The sequence below is a fragment of the Leuciscus leuciscus genome (assembly GCF_965113295.1).
Source record: "Leuciscus leuciscus genome assembly, chromosome: 25".
Taxonomy (NCBI): domain Eukaryota; kingdom Metazoa; phylum Chordata; class Actinopteri; order Cypriniformes; family Leuciscidae; genus Leuciscus; species Leuciscus leuciscus.
The window spans coordinates 1,774,453-1,794,200 of NC_138724.1; the positions used below are offsets into that span (position 1 = coordinate 1,774,453).

The 19,748-nt window shown below is 39.7% G+C and overlaps 1 long non-coding RNA gene and 1 pseudogene across 2 annotated transcripts in view; both read left to right on the plus strand.

Annotated features, from left to right (window-relative positions):
- Positions 1 to 4,470: 4,470 nt before the first annotated feature.
- Positions 4,471 to 17,775, plus strand: LOC309490594. The gene is made up of 4 exons (XR_014202738.1): positions 4,471 to 4,621; positions 5,295 to 5,419; positions 15,520 to 16,969; positions 17,414 to 17,775. It is a non-coding gene; the product is annotated as an uncharacterized lncRNA (long non-coding RNA).
- An 825-nt stretch (positions 17,776 to 18,600) lies between these two features.
- Positions 18,601 to 19,748, plus strand: part of LOC309490505 (endonuclease domain-containing 1 protein-like) — a 1,779-nt pseudogene continuing 631 nt past the window's right edge. The window contains exons 1-2 of the transcript XR_014211732.1: positions 18,601 to 19,175; positions 19,579 to 19,748. The exon at positions 19,579 to 19,748 is cut by the window's right edge and continues 631 nt beyond it. The product of XR_014211732.1 is annotated as an endonuclease domain-containing 1 protein-like (transcript). The remainder of the gene's footprint in view (positions 19,176 to 19,578) is intronic.

Sequence of the window (19,748 nt, forward strand, 5' to 3'; positions counted from 1 at the left end):
CCCTCCACAGCCGCAGTTGCTTCAGAGACAGCTTCCCCCTCCACAGCCGCAGTTGCTTCAGAGACAGCTTCCCCCTCCACAACAGCAGCGGCCTCAGGGACAGCTTCCTCCCTCTCAGCAACAGCGACTTCCAGGGCATTGGGGGAATCGGGGGTCTTCCTCCTCCTCCGTCGCTTACGGCGGTGAGGTGCAGGCTCTGAGCTGGGCTCTGGGGTTTGAGCGGTGTCTGTGCTGGGCAGCGGGGATGCACTCTCTGGGCTGGGCAGCGGCGATGCACTCTCTGGGCTGGGCAGCGGCGAGGCACTCTCCGGGCTGGGCAGCGGCGAGGCACTCTCCGGGCTGGGCAGCGGCGAGGCACTCTCCGGGCTGGGCAGCGGCGAGGCACTCTCCGGGCTGGGCAGCGGCGAGGCACTCTCCGGGCTGGGCAGCGGCGAGGCACTCTCTGGGCTGGGCAGCGGCGAGGCATTCTCTGGGCTGGGCAGCGGCGATGCAGCTTTCTTTGAACTGAGCAGCGATGAAGCTTTCTCTGAGCTGGGCAGCGATGATGCGTGGGAGGCTGTTGTATCCCGCTGGCTTCGATGGTGGAGATACATCGTGAACCTCACAAAATCCAAAATTTCCAGCCCTTTCATTTCCCATTGGGGCAATGGATCATCCAAACAACCATTAAGGATATCCTTCAGGGAGGCGTCATTGTGGCCTAGGTCTTGTGCCATTCTGAAGAAGGTTTTAGAAAATTCACTTACAGCTTGACCCCGTTGGCGTAAGCCCATCAATTCCTGAAACCTTCTCCTCCTCTCCTTCTGAGTGATGGTGAAAGGAGCCTCAACCACCGAACTGCTGGATCCCTTCATCCTTGGTGGATCAATCTGTCACGACCGCACAGAGAGAAAAGAGCACGGGATCCAAATGCAGTGTGGTGAGGCTTTATTTCAGGGCAATCCAAAAATCAAGGTCCAAACATAGGCAGGGGTCGAAAATCCAGACAGGCAATATCAAAACAACAAACAGGCAAGGCAGGAAAATATGAGAACTGGAGTGGCGTGACATACAACATTGATCCACAAAGAACACAAGACAAACAGGGCATTAAATACATGCATGACGAGGGGAAAACGAGAGACAGCTGGTGATTACAATTACTAACACCTGAGTGTAATACACAGACAGGAATTGTGGGAGTTGAAGTTCATGTGCATGACACCGTGGGGAAAAGGAGGACATCTAGTGGATACACGGGGAAACACAACCAGACACTGTGACACTACAGGGCCGTCACTCTCTGCGGTATGTGGGTCGAGGGGAAAGAGGTTTTGTGGAACAGAGCTGGGCCAGATCAAATTTGCTATGTGGAAAGTGCAGTTATATGGCCCATGGTCACAAGCCGATTTGGGCCAGATAATCAATGGACTGAACCCACCAACATCCGGCCCTCGTGTGTTCTGCCGTGATCATTGTTGCCACACATGGCCCAGCTCTGGCTGACAGGAGGCCAGCAGTGCCAGCCTGAGGACACATTCGGGCCAAGACTGCTTACAATGTGGGAAGTTAATGGATGGAAATCAAGAATCCTGTTGCTTACAATGGGTCAAGAAAAACCTGTTAACACCACTGTGCTTGCAGGTCTTACAATTAGCAGCTTAGATGGTGATGTCTTTTATTAACTCCCTGACATATACACTTAAAGGAAATACCAGTAACACAAGAACAGGAGAATACTGCTGAAGCGCTAATAGAAGTGGACATACTTAAAAGAAGTTCACATACCATAAGATGGCCCTTATGCGGTAGAAACCTTCCTAGGCTGGGTTGTTAATGGCCTTGTTGAACATTGTCAAACAGAAAGGGATCCAGCCGTTTATGCAAACCGCATCACAGTATCAGACCTGGCAAGCATGCTGGTACAGCAGAACAATCATGACTTTCCAGAAAAAGAGAATAAAGAAAAGAAATGTCACAAGAGGACCAAAGGTAAAGGTTTAAACAAACAGGGCTGTGCAACAAACTGAAGCTCCTCTTCTATTATATAGAAATCCTCAGAAATTGCTCTTTCCTCTGAGCTTCCGCATTCATCATTACATCATTTTTTGGTCTTCAAATTTTCTCCAGCCATTCACTCTCATTATAAAGATTGGAGGAGACAGGACATCGAACATTGGATGTAATCGCATATGTCAATCACACAACAACTGTAAAGCACAACTACACATCCAGTAACTTCAAGCAAATCTCAAGTATCGACGGTATTGTAAGTAAGCCTCCATTTGTTATAACTCGAATGCTTGGACGATTGAATATGGCAAAGTGTAGAAAACAAGAATGCCATTACACTGTTGTTTGTTGATTTTTTTTTTCCTTAGCTTTCAATACACTGCATCCCATTATTTTAGCAAGTAAACTTCTTAATGAATTTAATGTTAGTCATGGACTGGTCTCATTGATTTTAGACTTTTTAACAGGCAGGCAGCAAAGGGTCAGGATAAATGAAGTTTTATCAGACACACTTTATACACCTATTAGATCTCCACTAAGTGTACTGTCATCGATTCTCTTCATACTTTATACTAATGAGAGTCGAAGTTCTCAGGATAATTGTCATGTTGTTAAATATGCAAATGTCCTTGTATCCCTGCTATCAAGTTCAGAGTATGATGATAGTTTTGCACTTCATGAATTGATTATGTTATGCAAAGGAGTGGAGTTATAACTAAATATCTCTAAAACAAAAGAGATGGAATTGACTTTAGGGGAAGAGTGCTCCAAGGTTGTAACCTGTGTTCATTCATGACAAGACAGTTGATGGAGTAGAAGAGTACAAATGCCTTGGAACTATTTTTGATGATACGATACCCAAAAGTTACATCAGAACACAGAACAGAGTCTATCATTAAAGAATGTATGTTCTAAGGAAACTGAACTCATTTTGCGTAAAATATCTATACTGAAAACTTCTATAGCACTTTATTGAGAGTATTTTGAGCTTTTCATTTCTATGCTGGTTTTCCCTCACTTAAAAGCGTAAGAAACATTTGCACATTTTAGTTAGGACTGTTCAAAAATGACTGGCATGCCTCTGCAAAGTTTAACTGAGTTTTGTGAGCAGTAAGTGATAAGGAAAGCCAGGAGTATTATGGGCATTAGCATGCACCACCTGAGATAATGCCTTCGGGTCAGCAGTTCAGAAGTATTGAGTGTATGACCAACCACTACAAGTTCAATTTTGTGCCAGATGCAGAGGCCTTGTAATTTGAAAATGTTAAAGTATTGTTAATGTGTGTTTTTTTTGTGGTATTTATTAATAACTGGATTTATTTTGAAGCATGCTGTAATACGTATTATAATTTATATACTGTATATATTTAATATTATATTACACACATATATAGTGTAAGAGCCAATTCAATATGCTTTCAATTTGTATAATTATTATTCTCAGCTTATTTCTGTTTAATGTACAGTGCTATTTAAGAGTTTACTTTAAGTTTTCCTGTACCTCATTTACTCAAAGCTGTCCTTGTATATTTTACTTGAAGTTTTCTTAGTATAATTTACTTGAATTTAGCTTTAAAGCCATACATCTACATCAATCCGGATACATTTGAAAACGCCAATTTCATTTTAAAATGCTCTCCGTCCACTAGCGTTTCAGGCGTTTCAGTGTGGATGAGAATCTTTCGCCTAAAAGCGCTTAATTCACCTTACTCTGCATGAGTAAAACATCACAATAGCTCACTGAGATGATACAAAATGAAAAATAAATAATAAAGTTATCGCGTAATTCTTCTGATAGGATAATTTTATTTAGCAAAATATCTCAGCATTCACTGATGGATTTAAAACAAGTAAGAATACAAAGAAATTGGAGCCATACTTGAGCGCTGTTTGGAAGTATTGGCTGAACGAATCTTAAGGATTTTCCATGTTTTTGCATTTTTGTGTTTGTGAAAATAAATGTGCAACACTTTAACGGATTGGCCGTGTATTTTTGATGCGTGAGACACTTCAACTCCTCCTAATAGAAGCAAGAAAAAGCTGGCTTTGACCCTTGTTTTTATACCTCAAGTAAGATAACTTATCTCTGACAAAGTTTGATAAAAGGTCTGGCAAAGTGGCGCCGGACACTGGCTATGGTTGGATTTTCTGACATTTTGTGGTTCTGCACAGTGACATCGTGGATATCATCCTTCTTCCATTTTTGGATATATTGTCATTTTCTAACATTACATATTACTTAGATGTAATGTCTGATGACAAGGCTTATTTAGATCAGGTAAACTGCAGGCAGTGAAGTCGCAGGCAGTGAAGCATTTCATAGACAAGATGGAAGACTGGACTGAAAGGGTAAAAATTCTGACCGAAGAGGTAGAACAATAGCTGTGTCCCAATTCAGGGCCTGCATCCTTCGAAGTGCGCAGCCAAAGCAGCCTTCGCAGGGCGCACCGAGACTTGTTTAAAGGGGAAAGTATAGCCGATTGCGTCATCGCGAAGCGACGAAGGCTGTCCCGATTCGAAGGTCCTTCTCCCGTGAATGCAGGATACATCAGAAGGATCCTTTGCAGTCTTGCCTACCCTAGAATTCATTGCGCGCCGGAGACGAAATTGCCAGATTACACTTTTAAATGTAAGTATTGGGTTTCAATTTAATCGGGAAATCGAATGTATCTAATGATAAAAATGAACGAAAAAAATACAATAAAGGTTCAAATGTTGACTTATATGTTACCAGTATGTGATTTGATATAGGTTAGTTTATACTGTTTAGACTTTATTATGCACTTAAATTGACCATGGTGAACATTTTTAGACATTCTAGAACATTTCAACCCTGTTTTGTTTTTAGGCAGTTATAACTATATATATATATATAACTTATATAAAGTTTTATATATAAAGTCCAGTACAAATGTTACTGCCGCTCGTCACAACTGTCACCAGTTGCTAGGCGACAAAACCAGACCGTCCCATTGCATTGAACTCCCGGGACACAGCTAAAAACAATTTGTTAATGGGACAATACATTTTGAAGTACTTTAGATTGTTATTCAACTCCACTTAATCTTAGAGGCAAATATTGTACTTTTTATGAAAAACTTAGATTTTGATATTAGATATTGTTTGAAAAAATATGACCAGTATATAATAGAAACTTATAGATCAAGGATAGGCAACGTTCGGTCCTGGAGGGCTGCTGTCCTGCAGTTTAGCTCATAGAATGGTTTTGCATGTTAAAATATTTTATGGTTTGATTTTTGAGTATGTGAGTTAATTCTTAATTTTTCTTCCCTCTTTCTGAGAATATCTTAGTGACTGGCAGCCCACGCCTGAGTCAGCCCTACAAACCTGTTGGTGGACAGTGGAAATATGCATTCATCCCAGATGATGTCCCACTGAATTGGGACACAACTAATGTGATGCAGAGGTTGGGTTTGCTGACAGTGCTTCTATGGTTGTGTCTTCCTCAAAGATAGGTCTCTTAAAGAAAAGGTCTTGCAGTCAGGTAGCATCAAATGTTTATTCCACTTCTTCTAGACTGAAAATTAAAACAGAGAGGGCAGAACTGTTGGCATGTGCTAGTGCTTTACAGCAAAAGCAAGAGCTTGAGATAGAGGAAGCTGAACTCAGAGCTAAAAAATTTAATCAAGAGCTGCAAACTGAGCAACTCCATTGCTGCTGCTGAAGCCAAACTTCAGGTGTTGTCTATGTTTGAACCTATTCATTGTGCTTCTGGGGGTGAGACACATGCTGCGTGACAGAAATACCTAGGATAATTAGGCATGAGCATGTTAAACTCACATCTGACCATGTTGTTAAACCAAAAGCGGTAATGCAGACAGAAGAACTTGGTGCACCTAGCACTGACACCAGCAGATGTTCAGCTCTGTGAGCAAGTTTCACTGACCTGGTCAATTTTGTGGACAGACAGGCAAGGATAGCTTCACATCCCCTCTTTGGCTATATTCAGGTAAATATACAAATACAAACACTAGGACAAACAAATATGTCAGCTTAAGAATCAAGAAAAGGAAAAATACCTTTGCAACAAGTGTGGCAACTGTTCTAGTGTCCAAAACTGGGATCAACTTTTGACAACCTGCTAAGGTTTTCCACTAACACAGAGGAGATCCTTAAAAAGTGTCATCAGAGACAATATCTACTTAGGAAGCTGAAGTCATTTAGGGTTAACAAAGTCATTCTTAACACATTCTACTGTGCTTTTATTGAAAATGTAATAACCTTCTCATTCATTAGCTGGTTCCACTCCATCACCCTGCAAAACAGAAACCGCCTGTTGAGTGAGGTTAAGGTCTGTTCAAAAATCATTGACCAGCCCGTTCGAACTCTCACTGCCTTATGTGCCCAACAGACTGTAAAGGTGGCACGCAGGATTATTAATGACCCCTCTCACATTCTGTTTTCGGAGTTTTGAGTGGCTACCCTCGGGATGTAGACTCCGTTGTCCGCTTTGTCGGACACAGAGGAGGAAAGCAACCTTCATCCCGAGGGCTGTCCAGCTTATGAACGTTAATAGGAACAAATTATTTTTATCAGTTTTTTTTTTTTTCGCATTCTGATTTTTCTGTATGATGATATGTGGTATGTAGTGTGTGGTTGTGCAGTGTGCCTGTGTAAGCTATTGTAATGTGCCCTTTTAAATTTCCCCCTGGGGACAAATAAAGTGCTTTGAACTTGAACTTGAAAAGCAAAGCATGTCTGTGCTGCAATAAAGGACATGGACTGGAAGGGTGCAAGGTTTTCCAACACAAAGCACATGAAGAAAAGCTTGATTTTCTGAAGTCAAAGGGTTTGTGTTATGGTTGCTTGTCACCAGGACACTTCAGCAAAGGGTGTTGGCAGAGGCTCACTTAAGCAAAATGCTCACTTAAGCACCCAACTGTCCTGCACATGGCTTATAAAAACAAAGCAAGTGACAGCCCTCCAGGTGGAAACAACCCCATATATAAATTGCAGTATTATGGACAGTGACACATGTGGATGTACTGGGACCGGTCAATCAACATACTCTTTGCTATTGTACCGTTTAAAGTTAAGTCCAAGAAAAGCAGTCATGAAAGTCACCACTTATGCATTTCTGTACCCAGGAAGTTCAGCAACTTTTTGCACAGAGGAATTAATGAAGGACCGGAAAGTAGTTGGTACACACATCTTACTACGCACCATGGGACAAGAAACGGCTGTTAGCACACAGGTGGTCAGCAGATTAGTGGAGAAAATTTTTTTGTTCCAGCCCTGCAAGCTGGCTGCTTCCTCTCTCTACCAAGCAGCGAGACCGGTGCAGTGACTGATCGTGCCCTGTGAGTCCATCTACGTGTGCTGTATTACCCTGATGGGTCTCGCTGCATCCATTGGCCTTGTGCGGCACATGGTTTCATAAGCTGTAAGCCATAATCATCAAAATGATAATAAAGGCTTGAAATATCTCACTTTGCACGTAATGAGTCTATATAATATATTAGTTTCACCTGTTAAGTTGAATTCTTGAAATAAATCAACTTTTTGATGATATTCTAATTTTATGACCAGCACCTGTATATATAAAATATGTATGTATATGTGAATATATATATATATATATATATATATATATATATATATATATATATATATATATATATATATATATATATATATGTGTGTGTGTGTGTGTGTGTGTGTGTGTGTGTGTGTGTGTGTGTGTGTGTGTGTATGTATACATATATTAGACCTCCGAAATATAACAAACTGTTTATTCAAGAATTCTCTGAGTTTTTAACCACAATTGTGCCGAGTTTTGAGAGGATTTTAATACTTGGTGATTTTAACTTGCATATCTGTTGCCCTAATCAGCCCATGGTAAAAGAGTTTTTACATTACATCTTGAGTCATTTAATTTCACCGAATTTGTCTGAAGTCCTACCCATAAACTTGGTCATACTGTGGATTTGATTTTATCCCTGGGTGTTCCTGCTTTGAATGTAGATATTGAGGATGCCTGTTTCTCTGATCATAAGCCTAACCCTAACCCATCCAGTTGTTTTCAAAATTTCAGTTTCTAGTTCATCCTTAAATTGTAAGCCACTAGGCCGGTATGTCTGTTCTATAACACCTTCAACAGCCAGTGAGTTTTCAAATGCTTTTACATTATCTTCAGTACCGCGTACCCCAGGGTCTCTATCTTTTGGTCTGGGCTTAAATGATACCGTGTCAATGTTCAGTTCCATCTGTAATGAAATGATGGACACGTGTGCTTTTAAAATCATAGGTGCAAAATCCAAACCACAGCCATGGCTTAATAATGATACTCGTTGCCTCCGACAAGTGTGGAGGAAAGCAGAGAGGCAATGGAAGAAAGATAAGTTGCAGGTGTCTTATGACATACTGAAGGATGCTATGATCAAATATCAGAAGGCTGCTAAAACTGCAAAGATAAAATATTTCTCTGATCTCATTAAGAAGATTCCTAATAATCCTAAAGCGTTATTCAAGACAATAGACTCAGTTTTAAATCCTGACATAACAACAGTCCTTAATATTACTCAGATAACATGTGACAACTTTTTAGAGTATTTCGTTAACAAAATTGATGCTCTTACAGCTAGTATTACACCTTCAGTCCTCATCCTTGATTATGTCATTCCACCCTCATTAGTACATTATTTAAGTGAGTTTAAACCAATTTAATTTTCTGATTTGGTGGACTTAGTCTGCCAAATGAAGCCCACTCAGTGTTCTTAAGATATTGTTCCCCCGCACCTCCTTGTTCAGGTATTAGACGTGGTTGGTTTAGATATTTTGTCAATAGTGAACTCCAGCTTATTGAGTGGTGTCGTGCCATCCTGCTTCAAGCATGCAGTGGTGCAACCCCTTCTAAAAAGCCCAATTTGGACTAATTTGATTTAAAGAACTATCGGCCAATTTCAAAATGGTCTTTCCTGTCAAAAATGTTAGAGAAGGCTGTCATTCAACAGCGTTCTACTTATTTAAATGGAAAATGGTATTTTTGATAAGTTCCAATCGGGATTTAGGGCTCAACACAGTAGAGAGTCAGCCCTTCTCAAAGTGTTTTTGGCTGTCGATTCAGGAAAGTGTGCCATTTTAGTTTTAATTGATTTGACTACTGCATTTGATACTATAGTGCATGCTATACTGTTGGAGTGTCTAAAAGAGTGGGCAGGGATTCAAGGAAAAGCTCTTAATTGGTTTAACTCATATCTTTCTGGGAGAACTTTTCCTGTGGAATTAGGAAATTTTTCATCTCCTTCTGCTCTAATGAAGTGTGTGGTTCCACAAGGATCGATATTGGGTCCAGTCTTATTTTCTATATACATGCTTCCATTGACTGATATTTGTAAGAAACATAATGTATATTATCATCTTTATGCCGATGATACTCAGCTCTATCTCTCTATAAAAATGGGGGATAATTCAGCCTTGCAGTCTCTCTTTGATTGTTTTAAAGATATTAAGGAGTGGATGTCAGCCAATTTTCTCCACTTGAATGAATCGAAGACTGAAGTGATAGTGTTTGGCCCTCCGAGTTCTTCCAAGCATATAATTAATCAATTAGGCCTTTTTAAATCAAAGGTGCATAATCAAGCTAGGAGTCTTGGGGTTCTTTTTGATGCCGAGTTAAAGTTTGATAAGCACATAAATTCAGTGGTTAGAGGTGGCTTCTTCCAATTAAGGAATATAGCGAAATTGAAACCTTTTTTTGTCTTTTAATGATTTGGAAGTTGTTATGCATACTTTTATTACATCTAGATTGGACTATTGTAATTCATTGTACTATGGTATTTCTCATGCATCACTTTCACGTCTGCAGTTGGTTCAAAATGCTGCTGCTTTTAGGCTTTTAACTGGGACTAGGAAATATGCGAGTATAACACCTGTACTAGCATCCCTTAAATGGCTTCCAGTCAAATTTAGGATTAGGTATAAGATGTTGTTATTTGTTTTTAAGGGCTTAAATGGGATGGCACCAAGTTACATTAGTGAACTTCTTCAGATACATACATCCTCTAGACCTTTAAGATCTGTACAAAGGTTTCAGCTAACCATTCCTAAGTCTTTTAAATCTCATTTAAAGACTCATCTCTTCTCTCTTGCATTTGATTGTAATTCATTTTTGTAATTGTTTTATACTTAGTTTTATTGTATGTGCTGGGCTGTATGTAAAGCACGTTGGCCAAAGTGTGTTGTTTTTAAATGTGCTGTATAAATAAATGTGATTGATTGATTGATATTGTTAGAAAAAAAATTTTTTGTTTGAAAAAGGCTGTTGCATGGTTCCTCAAATTAAAAAGCCTGCTAAGGATACTGGCGGAGAAAAGATAAGATACGTCCCACTGTATCAGGCCAAATGGTTCACAAAGTCACTGACTTAAATGACTTCCAAGAGGCGGAAAAAGAGATTATCCGCTACAGCCAAAAACGCATGTAATGCACCAGGACCCTGTACAAGTTGTCTCCAATTATACAAGACAGCATTCTAAGAGTAGTATGCAAATCAGTTTTGCCAGAGGAGTCCAAAAACCCAGCTCTATTTGCAAAAGACCATCATGTATCTCACCTCATACTCAAATCCATTCACGAGGAACTGGGCCATAGTGGCCGTAACACATGTTATCTTACAGAAAAGATATTGGATAACTAAAGCCAATACTGCCATAAGGAAGATATTGTCCCAGTGCACAGTTTGTAAACGGCAGCATGCAGGCCATCAATTCATAACTGACCTAACTATTTTGGCCCATTTGAGAACTTTGGTTAAAAGATATGGAGGGATTTTCACTTGCCTTACATTGAGAGCTGTCCATATTGAAGTGCCAGCTCATTAGACACAGACTTGTCCTGGAAATGTATCTTAGTAGGGCGTGAATGCACAAGTTCAGTTCAGATAATTAGGTCAGATAATGGAACACATTTTGTTGGGGCAGAAAGAGAGCAACGTGAGGCTGTGCAATGTTTCGATAATGAAAAGATTCACAGCACCTTGGTCAAGAAGGGTATTCAGTGGTTGTTTAATACTCCAACCGCATCTCATCAATGAGGTGTGTGGGAACATCAGATAACAACAATAAGGAAAGTTCTTAACTCTGTTGTGAAACAAAAGACCCTGGATGAAGAAAGTTTGCCAACTCAGTCATGCGATGTAGAAGCAATCCTCAACAGCCACCCCATTACTAGAGTTTCCAATGACCCAAATGACTTGGAGGCTCTCACCCCAAATAATTTATTGCTACTAAAGGTCAAGCCATCAATACCCCCTGGTATCTTTGATAGTGCAGATTTGTATTCCTAACGTAGGTGGCGTCAAGTCCAGCATATGGCAGACAAAAGTGTCACATCTCTAAAAGAAATCTCAAACCTGGAGATGTTGTGCTAGTGGGTAGTTGGGTTGTGGGAAGGATTTTACAGGTGTTCTCTGATCATAAGGGACTTGTGAGACAGGCCCAAGTAAAAACTAGCACAAACATTCATTTACGGCCTGTTACTAAGCTTTGCTTACTTGTAGAGGCAGACATGTAGCCCACCACCTAGTCTAAATAAAGGACCCTGAGATTTGATTGCAAGATGTCATATGATAAATTCTTTGTCTAATTTGAAAATGTTCTGAAAGAAGACTAAAGTTTTTACATCGATTTTGAGTGTTTCATTTAGGCTCTTAGTATTGTTTGTAATTGTTTTGTGAATCAAAGACCAGAACGGGGCCGGAATTAGGGATGCACCGATCCGATACTCAGTATTGGTATCGGCTCTGATACTGCCATTCTTTGCCGGTATGGGTCAGACGAGACCGATCCATATCCGATATTGTCCGTATGCTATTCTGTGTTATTGTTGTAAAAGGCACAAAAACATTATAAAGCATCATAGAGTTTTCGTGCACTATATTATAAGTGTTCTGAAGCCATTATATAGTATAATGTGAGGTAGTAGTGAATATTTAAGTCATTAAATTCATTCTCCATTCAGCATCAAACAGCGCGTCACTTTCAGTTACTATTATTACACTTGATCTGTAGATAAAGGTTGATGGTTTCGCATAAAGCAACTTTATTTTGCTGGACTTTATTGCTGTACCTTAATCATGCTACTTTCTACCGGGTGTCTGTTAGATCACAACACAGGAGTAGAGAGCACTATAATTGTTCTTCACACGTACAGTAACTGAAATTTAAAACTGTTAAAAGAAAAGGCTATAGACGCATATATGTCTTTCCTTTGTGCTTTGAACTTTTCAATGCGGACTGTGACTCCATGTTGCACGGGATAAGCGCTTTGTGCCGCACTGTATTGGAGCCTTTCATATCATCTTTGCACAATAAAAGATTATTAATAGCCTTTCTTGTTCTGTCCTATCTATCTGCCTCATTAAAAAGCTGTGCTATACATTTAAAAGATGCCTTAATATTATAGTACATATACTTGTTTTTCATGAATGTATTTTACAACAATAAGAGCAATGTGTAACGTTTTCCCAGATTTAGTGCTACACTTATTGTCTCTTATTTGTTCCCCACTAAATAATGTTTTATTTTTCACTAAATGTTCAGATTTTATACAATTATTGTGCACTCATGATTTTTCTAGAGTAACTTTTACTGATGAATTATCTACTAATATAGTTTATAATAACATTTTTGTCTTAGATTATGATCATATATTTTTTTTATGACCTTGTCTGTATTTAGTAGATTGTGTTCAACACACAGAGTTATAGAAATTCTACTTGATTTAAAATAAAAACTTCTCCCGGTATCGGATCGGTTCTGAAAAAATGGTATCGGTGCATCCCTAGCCGGAATGTAAGAGCCAATTCAATATGCTTTCAATTTGTACTATTATTATTCTCATCTTATTTCTGTTTAATGTACAGTGCTGTATTATTTAACCCTTGTGTGGTGTTCATATTTTTGTTATTCAGCCAGTGTTCGTGGGTCTGGTGGACCCGCTGCATTTTTAGGTTTTTAATTCAACATAATCAAACAATTTATGTTAAAATACTCAACAGATGTTTACTTCATCCCAATTACAAGCAATATAAACAGCATTTATGGTTAATATTTTCCCTTTACCTTTGTTAGATCACATTTAAGAATTGCAACCTTGTGTGGGAACGGCAGGGGTAGAAACAAAACTCACTTTTGCACTCACACTCTCTCACACTTGCACACAATCTCTCTCAGACACGCACACACACACGCACGCACACACACACACACACACACACACACACACACACACACACACAAAGTTAAGTCTCGCTGCGGCCGGAGCAACCCTTAAGAGAGTTCATGTGTTCCCCCAGCCCCCTTATTAGTTCAGGAGGCTGGAAATGTTCCAATTGCAACTTACGGGCCTGTTTCAGTTCACGCACCCTTTCAAACAAACAATGTTTCAACAGCGACAAATATAAAGCACAAAAAATGATCGAAACATCGGTAAGGAGCAACATGGCTCACGTCCTCCGCACCGAAGTGGCTCAAAGCGAGACAGGCTTTTACAGCCGTTACTTCCTCATCCCGAAAAAAGATGGTGGCCTCAGGCCTATTCTAGATCTCAGACACCTGAACAAGGCCCTCAAGGCCCTCATGGCAATTCAGGATGCTAACAACCAAACAAATCCTCACGCAGATTCGCCCAGGAGACTGGTTTTTGTCAGTGGATCTGAAAGATACTTGCTTTCACATCCATATAGCCCCCCATCACAAGCCATTCTTGAGATTCACCTTCGAGGGGCGGATTATCTCAACTCAACTCAACTTTATTTATATAGCACCACTAAAAACAACAATTGTTGACCAAGCAGTACACTATATCAGATATCATCAGCATTTAACACCATGTACAACATAAATTACAAAACAGAACACCGAACTGACCAGACACAGCACAAATCAGCTACAATTATAAGCCAAAGAAAAATTATAGGTTTTGAGTAATCATTAAAATGAGTTTAAACTCATGCAGTGTAGAGGCAGATCTAATTAAAACAGGTAGGCTGTTCCAAAGTTTTGGTGCAGCAACGGCAAAAGCTCGATCTCCTCTCGTTTTCAATCTAACCTGAGGAACATTTACAGTCTCTGATTGGATGACCTAAGAGACCTTCCAGGATTGTGAATGGATAATAAATCAGAAATGTAGACAGGAGCCAAATCATTCAAGGATTTAAAAACCAGCATCAAGACTTTAAAAATCAATTTTGTAATGGACTGGGAGCCAGTGGAGAGATTTCAGAACTGGAGTAATGTGCTCTCGTTTATGCACACCAGTAAGGAGCCTAGCAGCTGCATTCTGCACCATCTGCAGACGGTTCAAAGTTGCTTGGTTAATGCCCAAATACAGGGAATTACAATAGTCAAGCCTTGTTGAAATAAAAGCATGAATCACCCTTTCAAAGTCCTTAAAAGAAAAAAATGGTTCAACTTTAGCTGAAAAAAAAATGAATGAGATGAAAAAAACTTGTTTTGACAACCAGACTAATCTGTTTGTCAAATTTTGAGAGCACTGTCGAAAAACACGCCCAAATTCTTCACTAATGGTTTCAAACATGGAGATAGAAGGCCAAAATGGAAGCTAAGGCAGCTAGCAGCTTCTGATGGTTCAAAAACTATAATTTCAGTTTTGCCTTCATTAAGGTGTAATGTGTATCAGTACACAGTCCTACCATTCGGACTGTCACTGGCACTTCGTACGTTTACGAAATAGGTATCCCTTTGTGGGCTCCGACATTGGTCCAGTCCCCGTTGGATTTTGACTTTTAGTTGTACTATAAGCCTCAGGCTTCACAGCCCCAGACGGTAGTTCAGAGCGAAGTCATCAGCTAATAGCACAGCGTTTTGAAATGGATTCCCATGGTGTCTAACAGACGCAATACGAGTGAACTGTTCTCGAAAGGGAATGTACTCGGTTACTAACTAAGCGTCAAGTTCAGGTACTGTCACTTCAGTCGATTTAACCTGATTCCAATGGTGAAATGGGCTGCTTAAATAGTCAGCAGCCACGCCCATTTGGTGGGTTTTCAGCAGGTGCCCTGATAGGTTTGCGTGTCCTCACCGCTTCGCCAAAGGTTCGTGCAGTTCCCGCAGCCCAGCCAATCAGCACGGTATTCAGCTCTGCACTGTGCTGGCTGTGCAGCTGCAATGCGTTTTAAAATAAAGGCTTCAATATTCTTGAGAAAAGGAGTTTTCCCGTAGCAACTAGCAGACGCAATACTCGTTCCCGTTACACTCAGGGAACCGAGGTTACGTTAGTAACCGAGTACTTTATTTGGTCTATGTATGACACGTTATTACTCTGTTCAGTGAATTGTATGAGGGATTGGTTTGCCGGATATCTGACGGGAAGTCCCGCTTGTCTGTATGTAAACCCACTCATGTTCCTATGGTCACTTTAAAGAAAAAGTATGTCATCTAACTTTGTTTCTTGTGTATTTTAGGCCTGTAAATTAGGCTGCTAATTCTTGTGCATTTATATTGTGTTACCAAATGCTTTGTTTTTCTCTTCTTCTTTTTTTAGGAGCAGGGGTGACCCAGAGCGGGCAGGCTAGCTGTCCTTGGAGGGTGCATGGAAACTCTCCTTTTTCAAGAGTGTGCGGTGTAGGTGTTCTTGCACTGGATTCCACTGGTGTGTGTGCTTTTGAGATTTGGTGCACAGGTTACTCATTGCGGGCTGATATGAAGCCCACTGCTTAGCCTGCCCTACTACTGGTGCACCCCAGCTCAGTGGCAAGATCGTGCCTTTCTTTTTCTTTGTTTGATCAACTTGCTCATATATAAATGAGTGGCCTTGTTGGCCGCCACAACTATTTATGATCACTTAATAAAGATCAATTTTGTACATATCCATGCCTCATTGTCTGGTGATTGTGGGAAGGAGATCGAACTTGTGTGCCCTTAATTGGTGTTTCCCCAGCTAATTCAATGCTGGGGTGGCGTAGTCGTTACTTGCTATAGCTCTGTCTATGAGAGCGCCCCTTTCATGCCACACAGAGAAAAAAGACTATTAAAACTGACTGAATATGACACAGCCCCACCTAAGATATCTTTCACCAGCCGCCACTGCAAGGAAGCACAAAAAATGTACAGAACACAATAGTAATTACAAAAAGATTTGGTTGTTAGTTGCACAGCGGACATCATTTCTAATATTAACACAGGTCCTAAAGCTCTTGCCCAGACATAACTCTTTATTTTCCAGTGATTTCTCCTGAGCTTTTCTCTTTTGTATTGTCTCATGTTTATTTCTGCAGTCTTTCTTCAGTTCAGATCTCCCTCTTGCTCGTTCTCTCTCCTAATGCTGATTGGCCACACGTTTATTGGTGTGTCGGACCGACTAACATCCAAACAGCATATTTCAAAAACTACTGATCTCACCTTTAAGAAGGAACACAAATGGGATAATTGATCACACACAGCTGACACATATGAACTAATGATAATGGTAACAAAGGAGACTAACAAGTGGCAGGAATCTATACAGAGAAGACACATGACAAATGAAAACAAACTGAAAGTCCATGAAAATAAACACACTGAACATACTGTGACAGTCTACACATCCACTCAAGTAATTGTTTTGGAAATTGATATGGCTATTCACCTGTTTCAAAAAAAATATTTTGCTTGCTTTTAAGTTAATGCAATTTATGCTTGAATATTGTAAGCTGGAGACACTGGAAGAACTGGAAGAGAGAGCTACTCTCTGAGAGAACAAAGGAAATTAACACTTGAACTCACACTTGTGCTTTATCGAGACGAAAGTCTCATCTCCGAATCATCCTAATCTACATTTCTCCTCCTCATCCCCCACTCCTTCTCCCTCATGCTGAGATCACCAAAACTCACACAAGAATCTATATGTTTTAATGTGAATAATTATCATTGAGTATTATACATGTTTAGTATCATTTGAAATGTCTCAGTGCGACTGGTACAAGTGTCTCATTCCCAAATAAGTAAAACAAAAGGTGTGTCGGCCTTTAGATGTTGGCCATGGATTCGGGGAACGACGATTAACTATTTTGCACGCACTCCACTCCAAACGCAGTCTTCATTTCAATAGCTTTATTTCTTTAACATTTCTAAATTAAGTTCATAATTTCAATAAACGAAAAAACCAAACAAAGTTAGCGAAGTGGTCAAAAAACTGTAAGTAACCACCATTCCCAAATCCAAACATTAGTTCATGTCACTTCCTCCTCCGCCCACACACGGTGACATATACATTCCTCCCCCCGACAGGTGCATGATGATTAACTAAATAAGCACGTAAATACAAATATAAATACGCACATACTAAATAATCAAAATAATTATAATAATAATATTAATAATAATAATAAACAAAAACATAAATAATAATAAATAACTCCAATGCAACACTTATTATAGACAAACGGCTACAACAAAAGGTAATAAGGTTTTTAAGAGTTTAGAGATAACTGGCACACAAAGGAAGGTGGTCTCTAGGCAAATGGTCTCCTGCTCTCAAAAGGTGTAAATTCCCATTGTTAGCAAATGTTTCCATGTATATCAACTTCTGCCTCCAGTAATTCTGGGACGGTGATTAATGTAAATTGCCACCGTGAACTCATGTTTACATCTGAAAAGAGGTTTCTGCCTTGGTCTGTCTATATAAAGAAATGCAATGAGAAGGATCAGGGCGATTCTGTACCTCAGATGTGAATGCTGAGAGTAGCCGAGTCAGCATCATGTATTTCCTAATGTTAGGTTCGCATCTCTTCTCTTTATTCTAGAGCATTTGTTATTGTAGATGTTATTGTATTGATTATCTTTCAACTGATTATGAAATTGGCATGATACATTTACCTGACATTATAAATTGTTACATTTGATTTTATTCTAACGGACTCTAACATTTTTTCATTAAAGAATTTAAAAGCAATAGTCAACCATTCGCTCACATTTAATGATGCACACATATCATTCAAACCTTTTCATTTATGGAGTCAGATGAAATAACGAGAGAATACATATGAGAAAATGTATTGCATTTAATCAAAATGACTTTGCCACGCGGAAATACAGTAACACGCAGAGACCTTCCCTGCTGATCGGATGCCGGCTTTGGGCCGATCGAGTGCAGGCTTACAATATAAAGATGCTTGATTGCTATGTGATTGGAAAGTATCTGGAAGTACCTGCGATTTTGTTTGTAACCAACCACAAAGGTAGCGAGAGAGCGCACAGGGGTGAAGAGATGGTGTTAAACCCACAAGCGGAGATAAGAATGATGAAGACTACAGTAATGGAGAAGAGTGTAAGAAAAATAACAAATAGTGTAGGAGAAGGCGGAAGGACATCCATCTATTGGACATGAGTCACAGAGACTGATATGTAATTGGAATTTCCCAAAAAGTATAAAAAGTGAATAGGAAACCTGAACCCTATCGAGGGACGCTTGATGCATGCTTGACTATAGAGCCCTTAGCTGATTTTAAGTTTTTCAAGTGCTTTGTATTGTAACCAATAAAATAAGTGTTTTCATTATTACGATTGCCTCCTGTGAGACTTTTCTTATAACTAAAAACTGAGCCTCAAAAAAGCACAAGCACAAGGGAGTCTTCTCCATCACTCCTGAAGGACTCTAGCCTGCGGGCGGGGGGGTAGCTCATGGTTTAGGCTAGATTTGACTATCCTTACCCTAGCTGATAATCATATGGTTAAACATGTAAGATAAAAGACACACCAAGTAATATGATGGAGTTGTGTATTTTGTCCACGTCTACAAACGTGTGTTTCTATCTCCTCCCCTTGTGTGTTAAACTCTATAAAGAGAGAGAACATCTACATTCTCCACTCTCGCCTCTTCTGACACAGAGAAATCCAGAGATTCAGTTTCTGCTCTCACAGTTTGAGTTCATCATGAAACTGCTTGTTCTTCTTCTGTTGCCTTGCCTCTCTCTGAGTGAGCTTGTGCCGGGTTTTGGTGAATGCAAAGACTTCTTTTTAAACAAAGATCCTCCTCAATTCACACCACAATGGGGAAACTCAGTCAAGAGGATCTGCCAGTGTCTTCGGGACAACAATTGGAAAAAGTATTTTTATGCAACTTTGTACAACACAGACTGGAAGATCCCCATCTACTCTGCGTATGTGTTTGAGAGGAGCATAGATGTTGGGAGGGAAAATCCTTGGTACATTGAACCTCAGGTAATTATTCAACTGTATATTATTATAGTATATTGATCACACTTTAGGTTTCCTAAAACTACTATGTACGTACATCAAAAAATAAAGTACAATATAGGCTTATAGTGTTGATGTTGAGGATGATACGGGTAATATTAGCACAGGTTTACTGGTTTAAGAGGTTAACAGTGTCATTATAGATGTAATTACATGCAGGTATTTTATCAAATATAAGTACAATTGTAAAAACTTGTATGTACACAATAAGTGCACTGTATCAAATGATTAATTCAAATGTTAGAACATAGTAGTTAAAGACACCTAAATTAAAGTGGACCAGTATATTTATTTGAAATTATAACAATTAATGTGAATTTTGACTGAAAGAGTCTGAGTTGTTTGTTCTCTCTCTCATGTCCTTTAGCTGGATGATGCTAAAGCTGATGAATGTATGGCAGCTGAAGCTAACATACAGAATATTGGTAATAATCAGGCTGTGAATAGTGACTATAGGCTCTGGCTATGACAGAGGTCACCTCTACCCAGTTCAGCACACATACACTCATCTCTCCATGATGGCCACCTCCACCCTGA